The sequence below is a fragment of the Pelodiscus sinensis genome, chromosome 1, assembly GCF_052426305.1.
Source record: "Pelodiscus sinensis isolate ZL-2025 chromosome 1, ASM5242630v1, whole genome shotgun sequence".
Classification (NCBI taxonomy): Eukaryota; Metazoa; Chordata; order Testudines; family Trionychidae; genus Pelodiscus; species Pelodiscus sinensis.
Window position 1 is genome coordinate 309,011,531 of NC_143052.1, and position 26,562 is coordinate 309,038,092.

Sequence of the window (26,562 nt, forward strand, 5' to 3'; positions counted from 1 at the left end):
GGGCCCCAAATTCCCTGCCACTTCCCCTTCCCGGTGTTGGCCCCATAGGAAGGTTTCCCTGCGCTGCAGGAGGGGTGAGTCGGCCCCCGAGGAGGAGCGCGCTGGCTTCCCCTTTGCAGGGGGGGGGGGGTCGGCCCCAGGGGAGGCATGCGCCGGCTTCCCCTGCGCCGCGGGAGGGGGGATCGGCTCCAGGAGAGGCGACGTGCGGGGGTTTCCCCATGCCATGGGCGGGGGGGGTCGGCCCCAGGAGAGGCAGCCCCGGAGGAGGATGGCGGAGAGTTGGCTCTGGGGGAGGTACGCGCTTGGCTTCCCCTGTGCCACAGGAGGGGGGGGTAGTCCCCAGGAGAGGCGGCGTGCAGGGGTTTTCCCATGTCGCAGGGGGTGGGGGTCGGCCCCAGGAGAGGCACACGCTGTCTTCCCCTATACTGCGGGGGGGGGGGATTGGCCCCGGGAAAGGTGCATGCCGGCTTCCCTCTGGGGGTGGGGAGTCCTGGGAGGAGGTGGGTGCAGGGGACTCTCTCCCCCCACTGTCACCCTGTTCCCTCTCCCCACTCCACTGTCCCCAGCCACAGAACTCCATCCCCAGCCCCCCTGTCCCCAGCCACAGAACTCCATCCCCAGCCCACCTCTTCCCATCCATGTGGTGGTAATGGCAGTTAAAGCAGGATAGCGTAATGGACTATTTTGGATTTGTAATAATAAAGATTTTAATTAACATTTGTAATACATTTTTATTGGAAATCGTACTGAAATATCGTCTAACTGTCGTGTACAAATCTATTATGAAAATTTTGTGTCTCTATTTTAATCTGATCTCAGAAACATTGGTTGGATGGACAAACCAAATAATTATGCCTGTTTAAATAAATATGCTTAAAAAAATTAAATGGAAAATAGGGGCAAAATGTTTCCCAGTTTGCCAAAAACCTCAGCCTATATCTGCCCTTGGGGTTGGGGGTGGGGGCCGATTGCATGGTTTGCCTAGGGCACCAGTTGCTAGCAGCTAGTCTAGGGCTGCTCTGGTAGTTTTATTTACACAATAGGTTAGTATGTTTTGTTCCTGTACATTTTCCAGTTAAGAATTATTTCTTTATCCCACCAATTCAAATGTCTCAGGTGCCAAAGCATTTCTTTGTACTTCTCAAGTTTAATTTTTTTTTAGCTTGAAATACCAGTCATTTATAGATTGGACAATTCTTTCTAAGCTGTGTAGTTCTTCTGGTGAAAAGCTCCATGGGACCCACAGCAGAAATGATGACTTTTTTGAAAGAATATTCGTCCCTCACCAAATGCTTCCATATTTCAAGGCTAAATCCTCTTAGCCAGGGCTGGCTGTGGATAGAGGCTATTTTGCGGCCCCCCCCCCCCGGCCCTGAAAGAGGCAGTGAGGGGTGGGGAAGAGGCTCCACAGAGCCACGGGAAGCTGGCTTTTAAGACGGCTCCCTCCAGCACCACTCCTGCCTGTCCCTAACCCACCCACACTGCCTCTGTAGGAGGCATGAAGGGGGTGCAGGCAGGTATGCGTAGAGAGCCATCTTTGCCAGCTCCCTGCACAAATCAGCTCCCACCTGCTCTCTCTCACTCTCCACGCTTCTGCCTCTCTATTAGAGGCAGCAGCAGGGGGTGGGGGACAGGAAGATCCAATGTGTGTGCAGCTCCCCACAGGCACCGGCTCCCACCTGATGATTGCTGCCTCAACAAGGGAGGGGGGAATGCATGTAGTTGACAGGATTAATTGAAAATCCCAGGCTTATCGGTTAATTGTGTAGTCGTCTACATGTTGACATCCCTACTGTAAACCCACATCAATATATGGATAAGTTCAGAAAATTAGAGACTGCCTCTCTCCCCATGCTAATTTACAGCAGCAGTGTCCAATGAAGGCATAATAGCAGGAGCCCTCTCAGTCTAATTCAGAGGGAACTTGCAGCAGGATGTTCTTCATGATAGCCCTCCTGTTTGGAATGCATTTCTCTACTCCTTTGCTCAAAATAGCACAAACCTGTTGACCTCCATGGCTTGCAGCAAGGTCCATTTCATTACCAGCGAATTTGGGGAGAAAGGAGTGTTACAAGAGAGGGCTAGTGGAGAGGATATATGAATAGGAGATCTGGATTCTGTTCCCTGTTACCACATTGTGCGACTTTGGATATATCACTTCACTTCTCTGTGCCTTTGTTTCCCCTGCTACCCTTGGTCAGTTTAGCTTGTTTAGTCTGTAAACTCACTGCCTGACTCTCATTCTGTTTATACAGATATATAATGGGGTCCTGATCTCAGCTGGGGTCATTGCATGACTACAAATATTAATAGAAGCACTGATATTTGTGGGAGCGGAAGGACAGTGTTGGGGCACTGATTTTATTGATCTCTGATTATTCTCAAATTTTAGAGAAGCTATTGGGCTTTTATTTGAAACAGCTAAGCTCTTTTATTCTTTTAGTTATACATCAAAATACAAAAACAGTGATCACTGTAGAACACCAGCCATGAGGTAGTTTCAGTCAGTAATGCTTCTTCATCCTACATAAGACATTCTTCCTGTACATGTATGGTTAAATCTGTCATTGAGGAGCTATGAATAGGTCAAACTGACTACAGGTTTGTCTTCAAACTATGGTTAGGCCCACATCCATAGTTGTCGAATCTCCATCACCAGAGATATTTAAGAGCAGGCTAGCCAGACATCTATGAGGGATGAAATAGACCGTGCTTGGTCCTGCCATGAGGGCAGGGGACTGGACTTGATGATCTCTCGAGGTCCCTTCCAGTTCTAGTATTCTATGATTCTATGATCCTGCAAAGACTTGTGCATATGCTTAAATTTATGGTCTGCAAGTAGTTCCATTTCTTAATAGTGCAAAAATTGTCATAACTGTCACAATAATCTCTTCCTAACACATCCTGGGGATTGGAAACTTCCATTATCCACACCATGCAGCAAAGGTATTCAGCAGCTCCCAAGACTGGACCTTGATAAGGACTTCAGGATTTGTCCCCATCTTTGGAAATATTTTCCCTACTACACTGATTCCTTTTCATTTTGCAAAACAGTGATTTCCCCTCATTTGTTTTTCAGGTTCTGCTTATGTCAAGTCAATATAGTGTGTGTACCAGCTACATCAATTGATGTCAGCAACATTTTGGAAATTGTTAACTTCTGCTTCAGAGCCAGTAGGGAAATAAAAACAAAACTTCTGAATTTTTGCAGAGTTACATTACATGCTAGAGGTTATTGTTTTGTTAGATGTCAGACTCATATAGTTAAAAATACCATTTATAACCGTGACATTTTACACACCAAGGGAGCACTCTGTAAACCTCATATTTATCATTTTTATATAACTGTGATATTTCATATAAAGCATGTCACATGAGATAGGGAAAAGTAATGATCCACCAAAAACCTATCTTATATATCTCATATAAAGTTATGAGATTGTGTTGTATGGTTATCACTAAAACATGCTATGAGTTGGGAATTCCCCAGATAGCAGATCCTCAGAGACAAGGTGAAGGGACCTAACCAATGCCTCAGTAGGTGTCAAACAACCATCAAGAGACATTATCCAGCAAGGTACATACAATGCAAGGACTCACTTGCACACCAGAGAAATAGCTCAACCTTGCCTGGTGGTGACTCAGCAATGCTCACCAGGCATGCCTAGATTTGTGTCCTCTAAACAAATGGGACTAAGGATATATAATATAACACATGGTGGTACATGCTTTGCTCTTTCTTCTGCAAGCAACAAAAATATTCAGAAGACTAAAGACTATGAACTACAATATCCAGTGGGGGAGAAAAACACTAACAATAACCCATTATGTCTAGGGTTGCCAGATTGTTTAATCAAAAATACCAATCCCCCCCCCAAAAAAATGGGGAAAAAATGTGATGAAAAAAGGGGGGAGGAGACCAAAGTTGTTGAGCAAAAAAATAAAAAAAAGAACCCAGAGAGTTATTAAGAAAAAAAAATTAAAAATACAGCCTGGCCCCTTTAAGAACAGGAGGGGCTGGTAGCCATCTTGCCTCCCTCTCTGCTCCAGGCCAGACAGCTCCCCTGCAGGACCAGGGCTGTTGCTACACTTCAAAGGCGAAAGCGCTGCGAGGAGCATGGGGCCAGTGGGGCAGTTCCCCACAGGCCCTGTGCTCCCCGCAGCTTTTCAAAGCAGTAGCGCCACATGGAGCCCGGGGTTAGCAGGGAAGTCCCCAGCCGATTCCAGGCTCCACACGGCGCTGCCACTTTGAAATGGCACGTGCAGCTTGGGGACTCCCTCACTGACCCCGGGCTCCATGCAACGCTGCCATTTTGAAACACCGTAGGGAGCCCAGCATCAGGCTTCACGTGCCATTTCAAAGCAGTAGCACCACAGGGAGCCCAGGGTCAGCAGGGGAGTCCCCAGATGATTCCGGGCTCCACGCGGCACTGCCGCTTTGAAATGCTGCATGCAGCCTGGGGACTCCATGCAGTGCTGCCGCTTTGAAGCTCCTCCCTCTCTTCTCCCCCCTTGCTGCCTCTTTTTTATAGCGACAGCATGGGAGGGGTGGAATGACTAGTCGACTACTGTGTTGACTATCTGATAAGCATTTGCTTATAGGATAGTTGAGTACTTGACTAGTCATTCGCATCACTAATACTGGTGTTATGTATCTAATATTTTTTTCTGCCAACAATAAAGAATCTATAGTAGGGGTGGGGAACCTAAGGCCCAGGGCCTGGACGTGGCCCCTGGCTTGTCTGGATCTGGCCCCCCAGGCTTAGGGCTTCTCCGCAGCATTGGGGAGTCCATGCTGGCGCTCCAGCCCTCCTGCCATCCCCCAGTGGGGCTGGAGAACACTAAATCTACAAGACTGGGTCCCCCCAGGCTCTTTTTTGCTTCTCACTTGTGTGCAATCCCCAACTAATTTTTCTGAGTCAGTGACCCCCAACTCAAAAAAGGTACCCCACCTCTGATCTATACGGTAGAATTTGACAGAGTAGAATATAAGGAATGAAAAAACAAAGGGGGTAGAGGTAAGATACAGTAAGTATGAAGAGAACAAAAACAAAACTTTCCTACATCTACTTTTGGAAGTATGTGAATACTTCCAGGATGCTATGTTTCTCAGGGATTTTAACTCCTGAGAAATCTATGAGGTAACACACACACAAAAAGCAAATGGAAGAAAATAAAAAGTCCAAGCAGACAACAGTCCATCTTGAGGTCTATTTCATACCAACAAGGCGGAAACTGAATTAAAATATAGGAAATAGTTGGGAAGTTCTGAACCAAGAGCTTGAATTTAGCATTGTAAGGAATGGGTTCACAGACCATAGCAATAAAAGGATATTCAACATCACAAAATCAAATCAGGGGAAATTTTAAAATTTTGTGAATAAAAATATGACAGCAAAGAAGTACTAAAACTGTTAGCACTGGAGAAGGCGGGAGAATCCCAAAGTTGCCATAATAAATGCGCAACGGGCTACAATTATTCAGAAAAAGGAACCAGAAGCAATAACTTCATGAATAACAATACACAGGAAAGAGAAACAGGGAGAAACAAAAATACATGTTTAAGTTATGAGGGAAATAAAAGAGCACTAGTAAACAGAATTTCTTACTACTAACAAAAAGTTCAAGGAGAATAAGGAGGGTTTTAACCAGTCTTAGGAAGAGTGATGCTCACAGTGTTTGTTAGTGTCACCAAATCCCAGCCTTCATTTATGTTTTGCAAAAACCAATGTAACCCAAGGCTGAAAGTAGCCAGTTGTCTTCACAGTATCAAATTTCATGGAGAATCTGGAGTACAATTACAGTTTGTGGTTTCTATTTTTGCTGACTAAGACAGAGTATTCTTTGCACTTGCAGCACATAGAAGCAATGCTATATTAATTTATTATTATTAGAGTTTCCAATTTTAAGCTAAATCTCAGTGAAGCCCCATCAAAGCACATATTTAAAATTTATAAAATGCATATCAAAGCGCCAGAAATTTTAAATATTTGCAGAGTGAAAAGTTTTGCAGAGCAGAATCTGGTCCTAAATCAGAATGACCAACCATTCCCAAAATTCTCAATTGTTATGTTTGGATTATCTAAATTCCACTAGGACTCCTAGTACTAAGACAAGATTTTATTTATACAGCTCTGCAAACTGGTATATATCCACTTTATATCTCTGGATATCTGCAGATGAGGATATCCTTGGACCATGTTTGTGGATTGATGAGGGTCCACATTTTTTTGAAATACTTCCTTCTCATTTCAGCTCTACCAGTCAGTGGAATTACTCTGAATGTATATGCTTTAACTGAGATCAGAATTTATCCTTGTGTTTTTAATTACATCATAATTTGCAGCAGTAGACATTTTTATACCAAACACGTATTCATTGGTTGCATACATTATTGCATCAGTGTAAGATAACCATCAGTTTGACTTGTATTCTAACATTTGCAAACCGCTACATCTGAATAAAGCAGCATTTAGAAATTCTACTTTTTTAATTGTCTCAGGAGACCACTTGTCCTTTGGTTACCACTTGCTGTTTGCTCAGGAAGCTCTTTATAACTACTGTTACAAAGTAGTCTTTAAACATAACAGGTCAATGGCGTAGTGTTGTCTATGGGCCACAGGGACACCAGTGTTTTGTATTTTTTTAAATGTATTACTATAGCTACTAGGAACAATCAACAAAGACTTCCTGAGGATGAATGTTGTCAGTATATGCAACACTGAATAATCCCTTTTTTTGTTTTGCTGAATACTCTGACTTCTCTTATATTTAAAGGGGACTTTGGGCTGGATTATGGTCTGAAACAAATTCTGTACCATCACTATAACTCTATTAACTTCCTATTAGTTATTCCTGATTTACAATGGTGGCTGATCAGCAGTAGACCTTTGACAGGAATTTCCATTACATTTCAATCTGAAATTTATTCTGTTTATATTGCCAGACCCAGATAATCTAAATGCTGCAGTTTTTGTGACAGATTGTGTTTTTTAGGACTCAGTCATGGCACTGACACTTTCATGACCATGAAGTCCATAGGCTCATAGACCGAATCAGGAGAGACCCTCATGATCATCACTGGCAAATTAACAGGACCATACCTGAGGGCCCCAGCTAATTTGGGGGCCTCTGCAAGAGTGCGGGAACCTGTGTAGATGTGTGGGGAGGAATGCTGGTCCTGGAACTCTGGCTCATCCTCTGAGCTCCCAGCCTGGCCAGGGCACCTGGAGCCAAACTGTGGTAAGAACCATCCAGGAAGCACAGACCATTGTGGGGAGCCCCAGACCCTTCACCTACCCTGGGGTGCACTGTCCAGGGCAGGTGGAGGGCTCAGGGTAAGGTTGCCAGGTGTCCATTTCTCAACTGGCACACCCAGTTGAAAGGGTTCCCTGGCAGCTTTAGTCAGCACTGCTGACCAGGCCACCAAAAGTCTAGCTGCAGCAGAGCTAAGATAGGCTCCTTGCCCTGCTCCGCACAGCTCCCAGAAATGGCTACGTGTCCAGCCATTTCTGGCAGCTGGGCAGCTAGGGACGCTCCATGCACTGCTATTGAGCACTGGCTCCACTCCTTGGCCAGGAGTCCGGCCAATGAGAGCTGCAGGAATGGCGCATGTGGGCAGGGTCAGTGTGTGCAGTTTCTCTGCCTGTCTCTCTGTTTAGGAACCAGAAGATCATGTTGTTGCTTCCAGTAACTGCCTGAGGTAAGCACTGTCTGGAGCCCATATCCCTCTCCCCCTCATGAACTCAAAACACCTCTCCAGCCTCATCCCAGACTCTGCACCCCCAGGCAGGGCCCTCACCCCCAAATCTCTGCCCCTTCCACACTCCAAACCCCTCTGCCCAAATCCTCCAGCCCAGAGCTGCATCCCAAACTCCTTACTCATGGCCCTACCCCAGAGCCTGCTCCCCTAGCCAAAGCTCTCATCACTCTTCAGTCCAACCCCCTGCCTCAGCCCGGAGCTCCCTCCTGTACCTTAAACCCCTAATTTCTGGCTCATCCCCAAGCCAGAGATCTCATGCCCTCCTGCATTCTTCCCAACCCCTACCCCAGCCCGGTGAAAATAAGCAAGAAAGTGAGGGTGGGAGAGAGCGAGTGACAGACGGAGAGGGGATGGGTGAATGACGGGTGTAGCCTCAGAGAAGAGGTGGGGCCTCAGGGGAGACACAGAGCAAGGGTGTTTGGTTGTTGGCAACCCTAGTTCAGGACTCTCCACAGCAGGCCACACTCCCTGGGGGCCTTTCACCACAAAATAGTTGTAGCTTCTGACCCGACCAGAGAACAGGGCCTTGGGAGATGAGGAGAAGCAGGAGTCAAGGCCCTGCAGTGAACAATGGTTAAGGCCTACCTCAGACCCCCACACAGACACACTGAGAAAAGGCTGGTGCTGCTAGTAGGGCTGTGGTTTGCAGTGGAGGAACTGATCAGCTCTTCAACCCTGTGAAGTGCACCCTCTACTGCAGCCGTTCTTCACCTGCTTTCTGGCACCCCCAAGCTCCCACAGTGTGGGAAGCCCAAAAGTCTTGTGCCCAGATCCCCCCCAAAAAACCAACATTTGGCTCCGTCTGACCTCCTGCACATTGCAGGCCATGAAATCTTTGGCTGAGTTACCAATGACAGGCTGAAGAATTCCAGAGCACTTCAGTTAAATAGATGTAGGGTAGCAGTATTTATATAGTATAGAACTATGCCCGCAAACCAGATAACTAACATGAAAAATCTTATAATTGATGTAGAGTCAGCAAAAAGGTTGAAACAGGACTTTAAAACACCCACACACCAGTTTTTAACAACATTTGAGCTGGTTGTTATTTCTAATAGTGCTGAGCAGACACCGCCTGCTTCGATTATGTATTTTAAAAGCTCATTAATAAGCTGTATTAACTCAAAGTGAAATAAAAGGAGAATTCAATCCACATTTATCTCATTATTCAGTTCTAAAGCATCTATCGCTATTAGCATGTGGGGACATGGAGGTTATACCCACATACAACTGTAATGGCATATATTTGTCCAAACACAAAACCTGTGATAACATTTTAATTGTTTTATTAGAGTGTAAATGATTTCTTAAAGAATACCATGAATCCAATGTGTGCAATGTTTATTTCATTCCTCTCTTTAAAAATGTGTTATTTATTAATTAATTGCTAACAGTGTGCAAGGTGCAATATGACATGCAAAATGAGAAATCATCCCTGTTCCAAAGAGCTTATGATCCAAAGTCTAGGATCCTGTGAACACTTATTCTTGTGCGCAGCTGAAACCCTGGGGGTAGTCTCACTGAAGTCGGAATTAACTAGCGTTCACAAGACAACTGATGTGCTTCAAAGCTAAACCTGAGTGTAAGCTTTAGCAGGATTGAGGCTTTAGACTGTAAACTCCTCAGGACAAGAAATTTTGTCGCATTTTGTCTTTTTTACAACACTGAGTATGCTGCTGGCTGTTAATAATTAGGGTTGCCAGCTTTCCTGATTGCACAGACTGGATGCCATTTGCATCAATGGTGCCCAATCCGTCCAGTCAGGAAAGTTAGGAACCCTATTAATAATACATTTTCAAATGGATGAATGTGCATGTGACTTCACAAATGTTGCAGTCCTTGAGGAATCATAAGAACATATTTAAACCTCCTAAGAAATAAAGGAAAATTCATCACTGGTTTTGCTATGACCATCTACAATGTGGCTACTCATATGCTTGGAGTTAAGTATATGCATCAGTGTTTGCAAGGTGGGGGCCTAAGGACTCAGTTCAGCTTCCAATACAATAAATGGAAGGCTCTCACAGACTGCTGTGGGAGTTGTATATAATATCCAATGTCCATTCACTTTCCACAAAGCCTCCCTCCGAAGCACTGAGGATGTGGTGAAGGACTCAAAAGCTTGTAAAACATAAACAGAAAAAAAATTGAAAGTTGGAGAAAAAATATCTAGATCACTTCCCTGAAGCTTTATTGTGTGATTAAATACAGGCACCCAGAGTTACAAACATCTGACTTACAAACATCCACCCACACAAACAAAAGCTCAATCTGCAGCCTCAGGGGAACAAGCAAGAGGCACAGATGGCAGCAAGTGGTGCGAGAGGATCCAGAGGAGCAGGGGGTGGCTGCACAGTCGGTGGCTGGAGAGAAGCAGCACTTTGAAGGGGAACCCATCCCTTCTCTCCAGCTACCTGCTGCATAGCTGGGCCTCTGCTCCTCTGGAGTCTTCCACTTTGTTCTGCTTGCTGCTTCCTAGTGAGTGGGGGCTGAGTGCAACCTGCGGGAGAGTGGAAGTGTGGCTGCTGGAGCTGGTGCTAAGCTTGCAAGGAAGGGGGGTGGCTGGGAGATGCCCAGAAGACCTCTTCAGAATTCCCACCTACCTCTTGAGCCTTCTCTAATGAAACCTGCCTTTCCTCAAGCACCAATATTCAAAGTTAAATGAAAAACTATTTCTACTATTTTTCATTGCAAATATACAGTGTTTCAGCTACATTATGGGTTACATAGGCTTTTCTGGGCTAGCCTGGGGACCTAAATATCATTTATAATTATAACACTGTTTTTACAGGAAAATGTGTTCTGAGTTCCAAACAACTGACTTACAAATGAACTTTTGGAACACAGCTCGTTCATAAGTTGGTGACTTCCCGTATTTAAACACTTTCTATTTTACTCAAACAAATTCCTTTGCAAATCCAGCAAAGCATATGTTTTAACACAGAGTATTAAAGCAGAACAATTCAGTGTATTTTGAGAATGCCATCAAACAAAAATCCTGTTCACTTTTCTCAGCTCTTCTGTAATAAATCACAGAAATAAAAGCAAAATCTCTGCTTCCTTATTGATGAAACACCTCTTCAATAGTTTGTATGAAACCCTAACTCTCCCATGACCTACAAAGGGCATGAATGATACTTTAAAAATGGGAGATGGTTTGAGCATTAATTGAAAAGAGAAAAGCATGCACCTTAAAACAAAAAAAGGCATTCACTATTTTCCATAAAAGAAGTGGAGTGAGAGCTGTCATCAGATTAACTTGTACTATTCCTGAGCCACCTAATGAAATTAAAAATACATTATACCATAACCCCCCAAATGCATATACACCCTTGAGATATGTTTGATACAGAACTCACTTGTAAACAAAAAAACCACTTCTGGACTTTGGCGTTCATCTTACACAGCTCTCCGTGCTGACTGTGAGCTCATTTCAGAAGATTCAGATTTTCTCAATTATTCTGGGGCAGCTGGACTCCAGCCTATTCTGTAAACTAAGTCAGTTTATTTCCTAAATTGGTTCTGCACTTACACAGCTCCTGTCACCATGAGAAGTTTTGGCATTGTAACGGAAATAGCAACTTTATGCAGTATATTTGGGGACCATTGCATTTAACTTATGAATGGTTTATGTATGATTGTGTTCTATTCCATGGGGGATGGTTACCACTGCTCCTCCAGAAACTAGAGTGTGTATTAGGGTGGAAGGATTACCCTGGTGATTATAAACAATTCCAGAGATGTTTCACCTTCCACGTCCCCTCAGGATGGTTTCAAGGTACTAGTTCCGACTGGGTTTCCCAGGTACCAAGAGACAAAGAAAGGGCTTTTGGCATAAAAGGATGAGTTTAAACTGATATAGGATCTTCCTTTTGACCCAACAAACTGATAAGACGTTGGGTCCTAGAGGGATCACTCCCCTTGCGGAAGAATTGAGAAGACTGTCACTTACCAGAGCCCTATGTTGGAGCTGGGGTTTACCATGGACAAGATTTTAGTAAGCATGTAGGAATCTGTCTTGTATTTTATATCTTTTCTCTATAATGCCTTTACCTAAAGGACAAATATACTGCTGAGAGAACTGTGCAGTCATATGTAAGTACTAATACATTACACCTTTAATAGCCCACAGAGAATAAGCAACACACAGGTACTGACCACTAGGCAGGCTGGCTTGCTGGGCATATCACAGTGTAAGGCTGGGAGTTGTGCAGCCTTAAAATCCCTCAATCAGTATGGAGTGGCACAAGGGTCCCTGCCCAGCTACAAGGGACAGCTCGAGAGCTGAGACCTGACTGGATATTTTGGGAGTGGACCACAGAGGGGGTGATACAGGAACAGTTACCCTAAAAGGCATCACATAATATTTTGTTTCCTTGTGTAAGTAGGCAACTTACACCTAAAAATAGATTCAGTCAGAGACAGACTCAGGCAGAACAGATTTGACTGGTGATATTTTCAGCATCAAAAGGTAAGTGCAACATAGCTGACAAATGTATACAATCAGTTCATCTATTCTAAACTAACAATCATTTGTAATAGCTCCTTTGTGACTCTCAATAATGATCAGAGCACCGGCCCCCCGCATCTCCACGGTGCCGACCAGCAGTGCCCTTCCCCCCATGGCTGCAGGGCCCTGCACGGCCTGGCGTGCGCACCAGCAGCACTGGCCGGGCCAGACTGGGCAGTGCATGTGCCGAGTGCCCCGGGGGCGGGCCCCAGGCTGCGCACCAGCGGCCGGCACGCGCATGTGCCCTGTGCCCAGGACAGTACCACACGCCCAGACCCAGGGTGCCAAAAGGGCTCTGGCCGGCCCTGGCTCCAGGCCCCTTTGAATCTCCAGGCCCCAAGGGTAATTGCCCCCTTCGCCTGCCCCATTGGCGGCCTGTACTCATTGTACCAAAGCACATATGTAATATGCAGAGTAGCGAAGAGAGGTATTCAATTCCTTTTACAACTGGTTTAGCTCGACAAAGTATGTTAGTGTTTCTTTGTCCTTGCTGTCTAGTTTGTTCCTTATACACTTCTGTGAGCAAATGAATAGTGTTAAATTAGGTCCTGTAGAGACCTGTTGGCAATTTTAAAGACATGGCATAGTGAAGTGTCTTTCAAATTGTGCAGGAATATATTCTTTTGAAAACCAAGCAAATTAAACATTGGATGGACTTGATTAATTTGATTCATTAGCATACGGAGAGGGTGCGTAGGGCCCTTTTGCACTCCGAGACCCAGCTCTATTGCTCTTGCAGAGCAGGCAGCCAGAATCCTTGTTTCCAGAGAGCAGGTGCTCAGACCCTTTTAAGTGTCTCTGGTTGGGTAGCCAAAGTCACTAGTTGCTTTTGAAGATGTTGGCTAGATGTTGTGAACATCCCAGTTCACAAACACCCCAACTCCAAGCAAGTCATGTACAGCAGCACCAGACACTTTGGCCTTGTCTGACTACACAGTATGGTTGACAAAAGTCAGCTTTTGTCCACAAAACAGGAGTGTACACCCTGACATGTTCCTCCCGCCAGTGTCACCACTCTGCTATGCCCACAAAATAACTGTATAGGCACTCGACACTCCCCCTCTGCTCCAGGTCCAGCCCCTACTCCACTCCTTCCCTCAAGCCTCTGCCCCACCTTGCCTCTTTCTTCCCCTTCATTCCTCCCCCTTTCTCTCAGACCCCCTGAATGCTGCAAAACTGAAGGTGCTGGAAAGGAGGGGGAGGAGTAGATCAGTGGAGCTGCCTGCGAGCAAGAGGTGATGGGGTGAGGGGGACAAGGGGTGGAGCTTGGATGCTGGTGGGTGCTGAGCACCTGCTAACGTTTCCCCGTGGATGCTCCAATCCCATAATGCCATTCATGACCAATTTGGTAAGCAGTTTGAACTTCGCCGTTCTGAAGGTATGCAAGTGCTCTCCTCCATTAAAGGCCTAGGGATTTTTGAAATTCCTCTTCCTGTGCTGTCAGCATGCACAGTTCACACAGCATCGTCCCAGCTGACTTGTCCACAACAAAATACACTCCTGGGTGGAGCACACCAGAACTGTTGGATTTGCTGAGTCTTTGGGGTGAGGAGGACGTGCAGTCTCAGCCTTGTACCAACTGTAGGAATTTTAATACCTATGGGCTGATTGCTTGTGGCATGCAAGAGAAGGGGCACAAAAGGGACAAACAGCACTGTCTGGCTAAAATCAAGGAGCCGAGGCAGGCGTACCGTAAGGCAATGGAGGCCAACTGCTACTCTGATGCAGTGCCAAGGACCCTCTGCTCCTATAAAGAACTGCACGCCATCTTCGGTGGTGACCCCACCTTCACTGCCACAAGCCCTGTGGATACTTGGGGGGGACTGGAGACAGTAACTAGCAGACATAACCCTGATGAGGAAGTGGTGGATGAGGAGGTGGAGCTGGGGGATAATATGGAGTAAACAAAGGGTTGTCTCATGTCACAGGGAGTCAGGACCTCTTTTCCTCTCCGGTGGGTCTAGCCTGTCCCAGCACTCCAGCAGTGGCATGCAGTATGCAGGAGAGGGGAGCTCCAGTAAGTGTTCAGTTTACTTTCATATTGTACAGAACTGGTCTGAAGCCATATGAATGCAGGAGGTGCTCCCTTGCATCCTGAGTTACCCTTAGGAGTGAGATATTGCATTCAATTACCCTCGCCTGTGGAAATAGACTCCCTAACTGCTTATAGTAACCCCCTTTGCAAACCTCTCTTTGTCTCTCCCTGTCCTTTTCCCCATGCCCACTCCCCCTTCCCTGCTAACTTGTCACAATTAAGACACACAGAAACCAGTGTGCTACCAAGAGGCAGTTAGAAAGACATGTGTGAAACGTCTGTGATTCACAACTGTGAGCATACTCACAACACCATCTCTGTTCATTGTTTCTTTGCCTTCTGCAGCTGTGCCCTTGAAAACACACTCCCTCCACATCCATGGAGCCTTATCCATCAGATAAAGCGATAACCTAGGAGGAATAAGAAGGATCTATTTTTCGAAGTGCTGCAGTCAACAGATGCAGCACAGAGCAAAGGAAGAGTATGGAGGGAGGGAATAAATGAAAGCCTGTGGCTGGATAGCCCGAAAAGGACACAGGACTAGGAGCTAATGATAAAGTTCCTTTAGGACCAGACAGGCACGTTGAAGTCCCTCATTAGACTGCAATTGCAGCAAATCTGCGCCCAGCTCCCCCTCTGGCCACTGTGCAACACCAGTCTATGCCCTCCCCATTGTGTTCACTCCATGTTACCAATCCCTCACACAATCCAGTGCACTCCATGCCTGGAGACTGGTTTCCCAATGAAAGCTGGAGTTACAGCCAGCTTTGAGAGCTCTAACTTTGAGACTGTTCTTATTTGTCATGTCCCCTGTTGGACTAAAAATTTGTGTTTGATTTTGTTCTTAAACTTGAGCCTTTGAAATTAAATAAGTCTTTATCTGTGAAATACAGACATACGTACATCACTCACTGCTAACACTGAAACACAATGGCTATAGGTACAACTATGTGCTCCTTGCAATTAATGCGCAAGAAGCAAGCACAGCAGGGGCAATTCATGGTGGCAAGTAAACAAAATGTCTACCAAAGTAATCTCATCCAGACAGATTACTGGGAATCATTGTCAAAATGCTCCTTCAAAAGCTCCCTGATTTGAATAGCCTCCCACTGTGCCCCTCTACTTGTCTTTGTATCTGGCTGCTGCAAATGAGCAGCCAGTTAATCAGCTTCATTGGTCCACCCCTGGGAAATGTATTCCTCTTTGATTCACAAATATTATGGAGAGTACAGCAGGCCACAATGACCATAAGAATATTTTCCTTACTGAAGTCTAACTGATCAAAAAGACAGCGCCAGTGTCCTTTTAGTCAGCGAAAGGCACATTCAACAGTAATTTGGCACCCGCTGAGCCTGTTGTTAAAACACTCCTTGCTGCTATCTAGATTCCCAAGCTTCAGAAGCCAGGAAGCAAGGATATGCAGTGTCTCCCAGGATCACTATGGTCATTTGCACATCCCCCATTGGAATCTTCTGGTCTGGAAAGAAAGTTCCAGCATGTAGATTTTTATACAGTCCAGTGACTGAAAGATACATGCATCATGCACCTTCCCTGACTACTTGCACTGATGTCAATGAAACATCCTCAGAACCCATAAGACCATGGGGTATGTCTACACTACCCCGCTAGTTTGAACTAGGAGGGTAATGTAGGCATACCGCACTTGCTAATGAAGCCCGGGATTTGAATTTCCTGGGCTTCATTAGCATAAGCGGGGAGCCGCCATTTTTAAATCCCCGCTGCTTCGAACCCCGTGTAGCGCGGCTACACGGGGCTCGAACTAGGTAGTTCGGACTAGGGTCCTATTCCGAACTACCGTTACTCCTCGTGAAATGAGGTGTACCGGTAGTTCGGAATAGGCACCCTAGTCCGAACTACCTAGTTCGAGCCCCGTGTAGCCGCGCTACACGGGGTTCGAAGCAGCGGGGATTTAAAAATGGCGGCTCCCCGCTTATGCTAATGAAGCCCAGGAAATTCAAATCCCGGGCTTCATTAGCAAGTGCGGTATGCATACATTACCCCGCTAGTTCGAACTAGCGGGGTAGTGTAGACATACCCATGGAGAAGTAGCTCTTTTGGTTAATGAACTCCATTGCAAGATGATCAGGGGTCAAAAATGGGAATATGCATTCCCTCTATTGCCCTGCCAAAGTTAGGGAATCCCATCGCCTCAAAGCCATCAATTATTTCCTGCACATTACCAAGAATCACAGTCCTTCATAGTAGTAGGCAATTAATTGCCCTGCACACCAGACCCCACAACAACTTCCATGTTGCACTTTCCAACTCCAAACACATTCACAGCTGACCAGTAGCGATCTAGAGTTGCCAGCTCCCGTAAGGGATTGCCACTCACTTTTCCACAGTCAGGGCAGCTCTCATTCTGGTGTCCTTGCCCTGCAATGCTGGGCCAAGCTTTCTACAGAGTTCCAGGAAGGGGGCTTTTCACATCTGAAAATTCTACAGCCACTGCTCATCATACCACATCTGCATCACAGTGAGGTCCCACTACTCAGTGCTTGTTTTGTGAACACTGTACCAATGGTTCACTGTGGTAAGCTGTTGCATGAATGCAAGGAGCAACCCTGAATTATTAGTTTCCATGACAGACCACAGGGCAAGCATGAGCGACTCTTTCTTTGTTTCACAGCCCATGATATACTGCAGGACCAGCTGTGTTGTGTTCATGACGCTCATCACCACAATGGCCAGCAGCTCAGGAGCCACACTATCAGGCAGAGATGGCAGGTGCGCAGTTCACCACAAAGCTGGAAGTATGAAACCCATGGAATGAAGGAATGGAAAGAACTGCATCACAGTGTTGTGAGCATGTATGTCCCCATGATAAACTGCGATCAGTTCCCGAAGCTCCCAGCGCAGAGGGTGACAGAGGGTGGTGAGTTGCACAGTGGGATAGCTACCTACAATGAAATGCTCAGCAGGGCCAATAGCCACCATGGGCCCTGAGGCAAGGTGTGAGGATGGGCCCAGCTCCGTGAGCCCCACAAGGGACGGGGCCTCAGATAAAAGGGGTGGGGCAGACAGCCAATCTTCAGTGCTGCCCGGACCATGGTTTGCGCTCACACCCCAGCCCTCAGACCTGTGTAGGGCGGCGCTCCAGTGGCAATTCAAAGGAAGCCAAGGCTCTCGCTGTGGCCACTGCTGCTGTAGCAGAGGTGGTGACTGGGAGTCCCAGACCCCTTGGAATCACCAGGCCCCAGAACAACTTTTTCCTTTGCTCCTCCCCTTATCGATGGCCCTGGAAACACTCTTTCTTGATACAGGAGCAACAACTGTGGACGTATTCAGGCAACACAAGGATGTTATTAAAGCAACTTATGATCATTGGCAAACCTTAAGTTGACTTATCTTTGTACTGTAGACATAGCCTAACTTTTCTCATTGTAGGCTTAAAACTACCCAAGTGACCCTCTGACCCCATTGGTACTCATTGACCCATTTCCAAAAATCCTTCTTCCCTCTAACCATCCTCATGCTCAGAACAAAGGCCTTGTCCTAGATAGTGGTGAAGGTCACAACATTCAGTACAACAAAGCCCTTTGACAATTTTATGGCTACAGATGTTGAACAGAACACCTCCATGTTATTGACCTCAGAACATTAAAACATTAGTACACACAGCCAAATAATGAAACCTGAATAGCATGTTCATGCCTAAAAGCATCATACAGTGCAGCCTTTAGAGAACTTGCTATCAGAAACATAAAATACTGAATAGGTGGTAATATACTGTTTTCTTATTGCATACGCTATAGAAATAAGGGGTCTAGTGCAATTCTCACTGAACTCAGTAGGAAATCAGTGGGAGCAGATTCAAAGCCCAGCTAGGTCACACTTACATCCAAAGCTATCAGAGTCTGCTTACAGGTGACCTACAATGAATGATATACAAATAAAATAAGCCAGTTAAAAATTCTGAAGATCCACACTTGATATCAGATTATTTATGCTTTTCATTTTGAAATTGTAAAGCATTTATGTAGGTGCTGTGCATTTTAAACTTTATTAGAAATAACTGAAAATCATTAACAATTTAAATTGCTTCCTGAGTGCAAGGCGAGGGGATTTCTATACTATGGCTGACAAATTCAACCCTGCAGAAAACATCTGGAGAAGCTGAATGCCTCACACAGTGATGTTATCAACTGTACCCAGTTTATCAAAGCCTTCAGTTTATCTTCTTTATCTTGTCCTTTGGGTATAAGAAGAAAAGGAAGAGGAAGCGTTCAAATCAGCTTAGCAAGGAAGTCCAATGCTAGAATCCTTCCTTGCAAGTGGACTATGCAGCTGTGAATTTAATATTGAGACTTAAATGTGCCAAAAAGTAAGTGGCTGTATAAACATTTATAGTTATCAAGACAGTAGCAAAATGTTCATACATATTTCAACTATCACATTTGGAACAGTGAAATAAAAAAACCCAAGAAACAGTCAAAGAAAATATTCCTGGCATTGTATATACGCAATTATACTCCAGCTTCTAAAGTCTAAAGAAATTATCTGAGTCAAGTACCATGGACTCAATACGAGTCGCATAATTGTTAGAAAGTGAGGAAATACAACTGTAACAGCTAGATATATGTAGATCTGTGTAGTTACAACATCCCCTATATCTGGGAAAATTGACCACTGACCAGTAGTTAGTTTCCCTCACTATTTCCAGAGCACATACAGTATAATTCTCTAGTATGAAAATGCCACAGGTCCACCCTGTCTGCAAAGAGTTAGCAGGAAGCCCTATTATCTGTATCCAGATGGATATCCTGGTGTGCCAGACTTTGCATCTGCAGTCACTGCTCCAAACAGTCACATAATTCATCCAAATATGTCAACGATGCTTAGATTACACGTGGGAGAGAAGATACCTCCAGAATAAAAAGAGCTGCACTGAACCCAAACAAGCAAAACCATGTGCAAGGTACTTTGGACTGACTCAGAAAGAAAATTGTCCGTAAGGTTTGCATACATTCAGGTGTACTAATCTCTCCTAGCAGAACATAAATGGATTTTAGAATCTCTGTTAACTCTCCTTTTGGTCTTCATAGACATCCCATATAGGGCAAATTTTAGTATTTACACTACTAAAATCTCCTGCCAAGAAGCAAACATTTTTACTGAGAAATAGAGCTCGTTGAGGGGGTCTTTTCTTCTTTGAAAAAATAAACCTGAAAAAGTTAAAGGCTGTCATCTTTGGCTGCTCAGAGGTAGAGATAAAGCAGTTTTCTGATTCTGAGGCTGGCTGGAGACTGGTCATTTGCACAGGAAGTGACTCTAACTTATGCACATCTATCTATAGAAGAAACCTTTTCCTTTTAGGCACTATCATTCTGCTGGGTAGGAAATGGTGAAAGAACCATTACAGCATCTTACTTAGGTTGTAAACGCCATAGAATTATAGAATACTAAAACTGGAAGGGATCTCAAGAGGTCACCAAGTCCAGTTCCCTGCTCTCCCAGCAGGTCCAAGCACCATCCAGATCAACCTGGACAGATGTCTGTCTAACCTGCTCTCAGATATCTCCAGTGATAGAAATTCCACAACCTCACTAGGCAATTATTTCATTGATCAACCACCTTGACAGCTATGAAGTTTTTCCTAATCTCCAACCTAAACCTCCCTTGCTGCAATTTAAATCCATTGCTTCTTGTCCTATCCTCAGAGGTTAAGGAGAATACTTTTGCTCCCTCCTCTTTGTAATACCCGTTTAAGTATTTGAAAGCTGCTACATGTCCCTTCTCAGTCTTCTCTTTTCCAAACTAAACAAACCCAGTCCTTTCAGTCTTCCCTCATAGGTCATGTTCTCTAGACCTTTAATTATTTTTATTTCTCTTTTCTCCATGCAGGAGAGGGAGTCTTTTTGTTTTGTGTAACACCTAGCACAGGGGTGTTGGTTTATGATTGGGGTTCATAGATATGACTGTAGTACAAATAATAAAAAAATCAATCAATCAATCAATCAATAACATACCGCTTGGGGATTCCCCGCTCTAGAGGAATCTTCCATCAGCTGGTTAAACTAAAATCATGTCCATGTGCATCACAAGAGCAGCACAAGGTGGCCATAGGCAGGGCCAGGATAAGGTAAATTAAGAACTACAATAAAATGAGCCCTGAATTAATTTAGTGTGAGCTTTAGTAATTTGAACACATATAGCCTGCTCATCGCTATACAAGTCTCCCCCAAGCCACGTTGACAGCTCCTGCCACGTTGCCATATGGTTCATTACTAATGTGGATGAGGAGATGTATGTGAGTGCTTTCTTAGCACTTACCGAATCCTCCTTATAAAAGCAACAGACAGATAATTTCTGTAGTAGGATTCTGGTGTCTGCTGAATCCCTGTCTTGGCTGACTCATCAGTAGTTCTATTCACAAAACCCTTGCTTTGCAGTGAATCATTTATAGAACATTTGCCATCACAACATCATTTCACATAGGATATGTAACAACTGCCCAAGAAAATGTGAAATTCATAGTGCATCAAAATTATCTCCCTCAAATGGTAAGAAGAAGAAAGTCATGATTGCAGCAGAAATATTGCAATGCATGTATGGAAGGGATTCCTGCTGTCATTTCCAATGTACAGTATTTGCCACTTCATTGTAACAGGTACACCCACGCTTCTCGGAAACCTCCTTGTCCATTAGAATTGTGCCTCTTCATTTAGGATCAAACGATTCCTAGTAATCCATGTAACTTCTAGTTAGTTACAGCAGTCCAAATAACAGAAAATTTGCTTATTCTTTTTAAAAAATTGTAACAATAACAGAACTTTACCTACAGTATCTTGCAAGTATTGTGCATTTTCTTGCCTACAATGAACTCCTAATCCACTAGCTCTGAAAAGAGCCACATGAACATATAGGAGCACTTTTTCCATCTGGCTGCGTCTAGACTGGCAAATAAGGCACACAACCAGTGGTGTAGCGAGGGGCGGGCATGGGGAGGGGCAGTTGCCCCCAGGCGCCACGCTGGGGGGGCACCAATTTAGTCCCCCTCCGCTTTCCCTGTCATCTCTCGGCTCACCTGCTCCTCCTCCGCCTGCTGCCACTGGCTGGAGCCTCCTCCCTGCCTCTCTGCCCCGATCCTCCTCCATCTCTGCCAGTGGGTTAGTGTGTGTGCGGGGAGTCCGTCCCCAAACTGGAGGGGGCGGGGACAGACATGGTACTAGCTCCCTCCTCCTCCCAGGGTCAGGTTCAGCCATGTGCTGGGTTCAAGGCCCCGCCATGCAGCAGCAACAGGGGGAGGGCAAATTTTGCCTTTGCCCCCTGGGTGCATAACACCCTCGCTACACCTCCGCACGCAACTTGCACAGGATTGTGGGTTGCTTCAATTAACTAATTGTGTTAAGTCGTTTAGTGCCAGCAAAAGGGGTTGAATTGACAACTTGAGAGAAGGAAGCATTCCCTTGATTCCCCAGAGCAGTCATAACACGAGCAAACTTCCCACAAACCCACCGTGACTAACATGCCTCAACAACGTTCCCGAGGGCCCTTTCTATCCTCAATTCCTTCTGAGACTGCCAACTAGTGATTTGGAGTGCCAGTTTTGAGTCTCCATAACCGGACCTGATGGTTATAAAGTGCTCTACTGCCATGCTCTGGATTTAGTCCCTTTAAGGTACTTCACTACAGGTTGAACTTTTCTAGACTGGCACCCTTGGGACTTGACTGGTGTCAAACCAGCAGCTTGCTTTGTCGACAGAACTGGCAGTGGTCTAGACACTCTTTGTCGACAGAAGCTTTGTCGACAGTATGGCTGTGTCTAGACTGGCAAGCTTTTCCGCAAAATCAGATGATTTTGCGGAAAAACTTGCCAGCTGTCTACACTGGCTGCTTGAATTTGCGCAAGAACACTGACGATCTAATGTAAGATTGTCAGTGTTCTTGCGCAAATACTATGCTGCTCCCACTCGGGAAAAAGCCCTTGTGTGCAAATACTTTTGTGCAAGATGGCCAGTGTAGACAGCTAAAAACTGTTTTGCGCAAAAAAGCCCCGATGGCAAAAATGACGATCGGAGCTTTCTTGCGCAAAACCGCATCTAGATTGGCACGGATGCTTTTCCGCAAAAAGTGTTTTTGCGCAAAAGCATCTGTGCCAATCTAGACGCTCTTTTCCACAAATGCTTCCACAAAAACTTTTCCATTAAAAGCATTTGCAGAAAATCATGCCAGTCTAGACGTAGCCTCAAAGTTATTTTGAAATAATTTCCTAGTGTAGACATGCTATGTTTGTATGACTGTAGCACCCAGAAACCTGAATCAGAACTGGGGCTCTACAGTGCTAGGTGCTATATAGACAGAAACCGTTTCTGCCCTAAAGAACTAAATAGGGATTTCCTTCCAACTCCACTTATAGTTTTTCTACATGGGGAAATTGACTAGAGTAGCGATTCCAGAATAAAAGTTATTCCAAAATAGCTACTCTGGTCAATTTCTTGATGTAGACAAGCTCTAATTAGCTGCCTTTCTTCCTTACTTTCCATCTCTATTCCATTCCATAGCCTTTTCATAAACATCTAAAGCTATATCTACACTGCACACTTATTTTGAAATAACTCATGTTATTTTGAAATAACAGATTGCGTGTCTACACAGCAAGCCCATTATTTCGAAATAATTTTGAGATATTGGGCTTCTTACTCTGACTTCTGTAACCCTCATTTCACAAGGAGTAAGGGAAGCTGGAGAAAGAGTGTTTTTCCTTTGACGTCCTGCTGTGTAGACAGTTCCAAAAGCTGAGTTAAGCTACTTCGACTTCAGCTATGCAATTAACGTAGCTGAAGTTGCGTATCTGAACTTGACTTTAACCCGCAGTGTAGACGTACCCTGAATGATGAACCAAGGGACTTTTTCTGTGATCTTCTCCAGGCAATACCCTTGAAGAAAGCAATGGAGCATTACTGTGGTAAGGACAGCTCAGCAGCCAAGTAGGGTGAAGAATTTGTAAGAGTCAGAATAATATGCAGTAAACGGGATGAAATTAAGAAAGAGGAGACTGTAGTCTGAATAAAAGGAGAAACTTTGGAGTGAAAATTTCTGTATTAGGCTGTGGAATTGCTATATTAGACTACCAAGGAAGTAGCAGGAGTCCCATCAAGTCAGCTTGAAAGAGGGCATGAGCCAGCACAGAGTACCCACAATCCTTACTCAGTTGAGGAACCTGCAATCAGTCAAAGCCACTTCAAAGGGAGGAACAGCTGTGGATAGGTGAGATGGCTGGGGATGGGTCAATTCAAGACCGATCCAGACAACTTCCAAGGGTGGGCTCCTAGCCCATCCTTGTCACAATTCAGTGCTGCCCTCCCTTTGGGTGAATTCCCTCTTAGGATCAGTAGTCCCTGCTCTTGCAGGGGAATGCAAGTAGTATTTACATTCCCTTGCACTAGTTGGGGTGAATTGAGCCCCAGGACTGTGCCGTATCTTTCAAAATTCTGTTATTCAAAACCCACTCTATACTGAAAAGAAGGAATTAGTGCACCTGTACTGACAGGCAGTGTTCCCTGCGAGCTGTGCACTTGTGCAGCTGCTCAGCAGAGATTCCAGTGCCACCCAGCTAATTAGCTCTGTTATTTCTTCTAGTGGTGCACATTCACACATGCCTTGGTGCACATAACAAAATGTATTCTGCACATGGATGGAAAAGATTAGTGGGAACACTGCTGATGGGTGAGAATAACTGCAAGAGCTGAAACCAACTAAATACTTTTCACACATTCAATACATAAAAAAAGGTACAAAGAGGGAAAGAAGAGGAAACTGAAGTAGAAAAGTGGTGGAGTGAAGGAGGGCAGCTTAGGATTTTTCTTTAGCTCTGTGCAGCACGAAACCCTCCCCTTTGTGGCAGAGGCTCACAGTGTACCTGATCCTGCTCATGTTGCAGTCACCAGCTACACTGGAGTGGAGTCAAGCCCAATGAAACTGCACTGTGCAACCACTTCATTATGGCTGCTGGACTGTGTTGAGGCATGGTAATAGCTGCATTCGTCACTCTGCCTGGGATGCCAATGATAATGCTGTTATGCTTCTAGACAGGGCTACATCCAGGGCATGGCAAATAGGGCAGCTACCCCTGATGCCCAACTATGGGGCCTAAATGATGAAAAAACCAGGAGGGGGCACAAAGATGGTTGTTTATCCCAGGCACTATAATGCCTAGTTAGGGCTCTGCCACTAGACATTATTGCTTCATGGGAATGGGAGTCCTCATGAGGTTTTGATCTACAGTCTCTTGCACTGAGTGGTTCCCAGTGGGCTAGGCCAGTGTTTACTGCCATTTTATTTTTTTTTCAAGTCAGGGGACTTCTTGTGACTGCCTGCAACACACCCAACCTGACAAGTATTTGGCTAGACTTTGCTCTCACTCGTTACATCAGCCTTTGCACAAACAGACAGGCACTACTACAGCTCAAAACAGAACAAGCTCCATATGAAAATAAAGCAAATAAGTGACCTACAAGCATGGAGGAAGCAAAATAAGATGTATAGTTTGATGTTAATTAGCCTTCTAACTGTCAGGCCCAGTTACTTCCAGGGGGCTCTGACATTTCTAAGATTAACTAGAGCATTAGCTGTCACATTTCACAAAGGGGCCACCATTCTACAAGCAAGATCCACCAGCTTTCTCCACACCGTGTCTTGAAATTTTACAATGTGAAATTATAGCCAAGTGTTAATTGTAGAGCGTTTGATAGAAGGCTCCTATATTTGTACTTAAACAGAGGAATGCACTGATTTACAGATTTATACACTGCGATACAATCATGCAATTGGGAAGATCTAAATGAATGGCTGATGGATTTTAAGCATGTGAAACTGCTGGGTATGAGTTCATGAGTTTTGCTCTAACCATACGCACCAATTTCAATACTGTGCGCTTAGCACCTACCAGCAGCCCTGACAATCAGCTCCTCCTCTCCCCACAGCACTTCCCACCCGCTGGTCATCAGCTGTTCAACAGTAGGCAAGAGGTGCTGGTGGGGGAGAGAGAAAGGAGTTGGGGCAGGAGCATAGCAGAGATAAGAAGAGGGCAGGTGTAACCTATACACCTACTGGGTGTAGTGTATCATCTCGCATGGTTGCACTTAGATCACTTACAGAGAGAGACACTGCTGAGATCGATCTTATGGAGTTCAATTTAGTGAGTCTAGTTAATACTAGATACATTGAACTCAGAGGGTGTCCCTGTTGGCATCCGGTACTCCTTTTGCATGGCTTCCTGCTGTAGGGATGGCACCAAGCTTGGCTTAAAGTAAGCCAACGCCAGCTGTGTATTCTGTATAGCTGGAGTTATGTATCTTAAGATGAGCATCCAGGTGTAATATACACTTGGCTATAGCCTTAGCTAAGAGCAAGCTGACTTTTAGCTCAAGCAGTAGAGGCTCATGCACTAAGCTCCAGAGGTCCACCTGTTGACATTACACAGGCATTTGGAGGAAGGAGTGGAGTTGGGGGAAGGCCTGGGACAGAGTGGTAGAGTCCTCTAGGAATTCAGAAAGTCAGCCCTTCTGGCTCTAATTACTGGAATAACAGCAGTATGTTTCCACTGGCACTGTGCATTGTATAGCTTACATTTACCACAGGACAATCCCAGTCCTACTACTTTATAACTTTCTGAAATTAGTTTTCCAAAATGTGTAGGAACAACATTGGCTGCAGTAGGCAGACCCTCAAAGCCTCATCTGTGATTATTTCACCATTGTTTCACCTGTAAGCAGGGTCCGAATCACTGGTTCCAATGCAGCCAGCTGGAAGGGGAAAGGTATCCTGGGTGTGGTTATGCTCATTCAGTTGTTTAGCCCTGTAAGGTATTCAACTGTTGATATGTAAATACAGTTCATGCTGGAATGGGAAAGAAATCCTGGATGTGCTTATGTAAATACAGTTCAGTCGGTGCTATAGGCCTGATAGATAGTCAATTGTTAGAATGGTATTTTGCCTATTGTAACTAATTTGACTGTTATGGGGTCACAAACAATGTTAACCCTAAATGTAGGAATTGTAAAATATGACCACCAAAGCTTGCAGGAGAGACACTGTCATTGTAAAGAATCTCAGATGGACAAGGCTTTCCTTTCCAGACTTAAGTGAAGAGAATGGGGCGAGGGAGGAGCAGAGCTCTGAACCAGCAAGCCACATGCCCTCCAGGCATGAGCTGTAAGTCTGGTTCAACCTGTTTCTCCTCCTTGCCTCCCCTGTTCTAATGACAGAACTAAAACAGACTCCATAAGGAGT

General features: G+C 45.0%; 1 pseudogene; it reads left to right on the forward strand.

Moving 5' to 3' along the window:
* The first annotated feature begins 13,717 nt into the window (after window positions 1-13,717).
* Window positions 13,718-14,342, forward strand: LOC149525800 (uncharacterized; annotated as a pseudogene).
* Window positions 14,343-26,562: the final 12,220 nt, after the last annotated feature.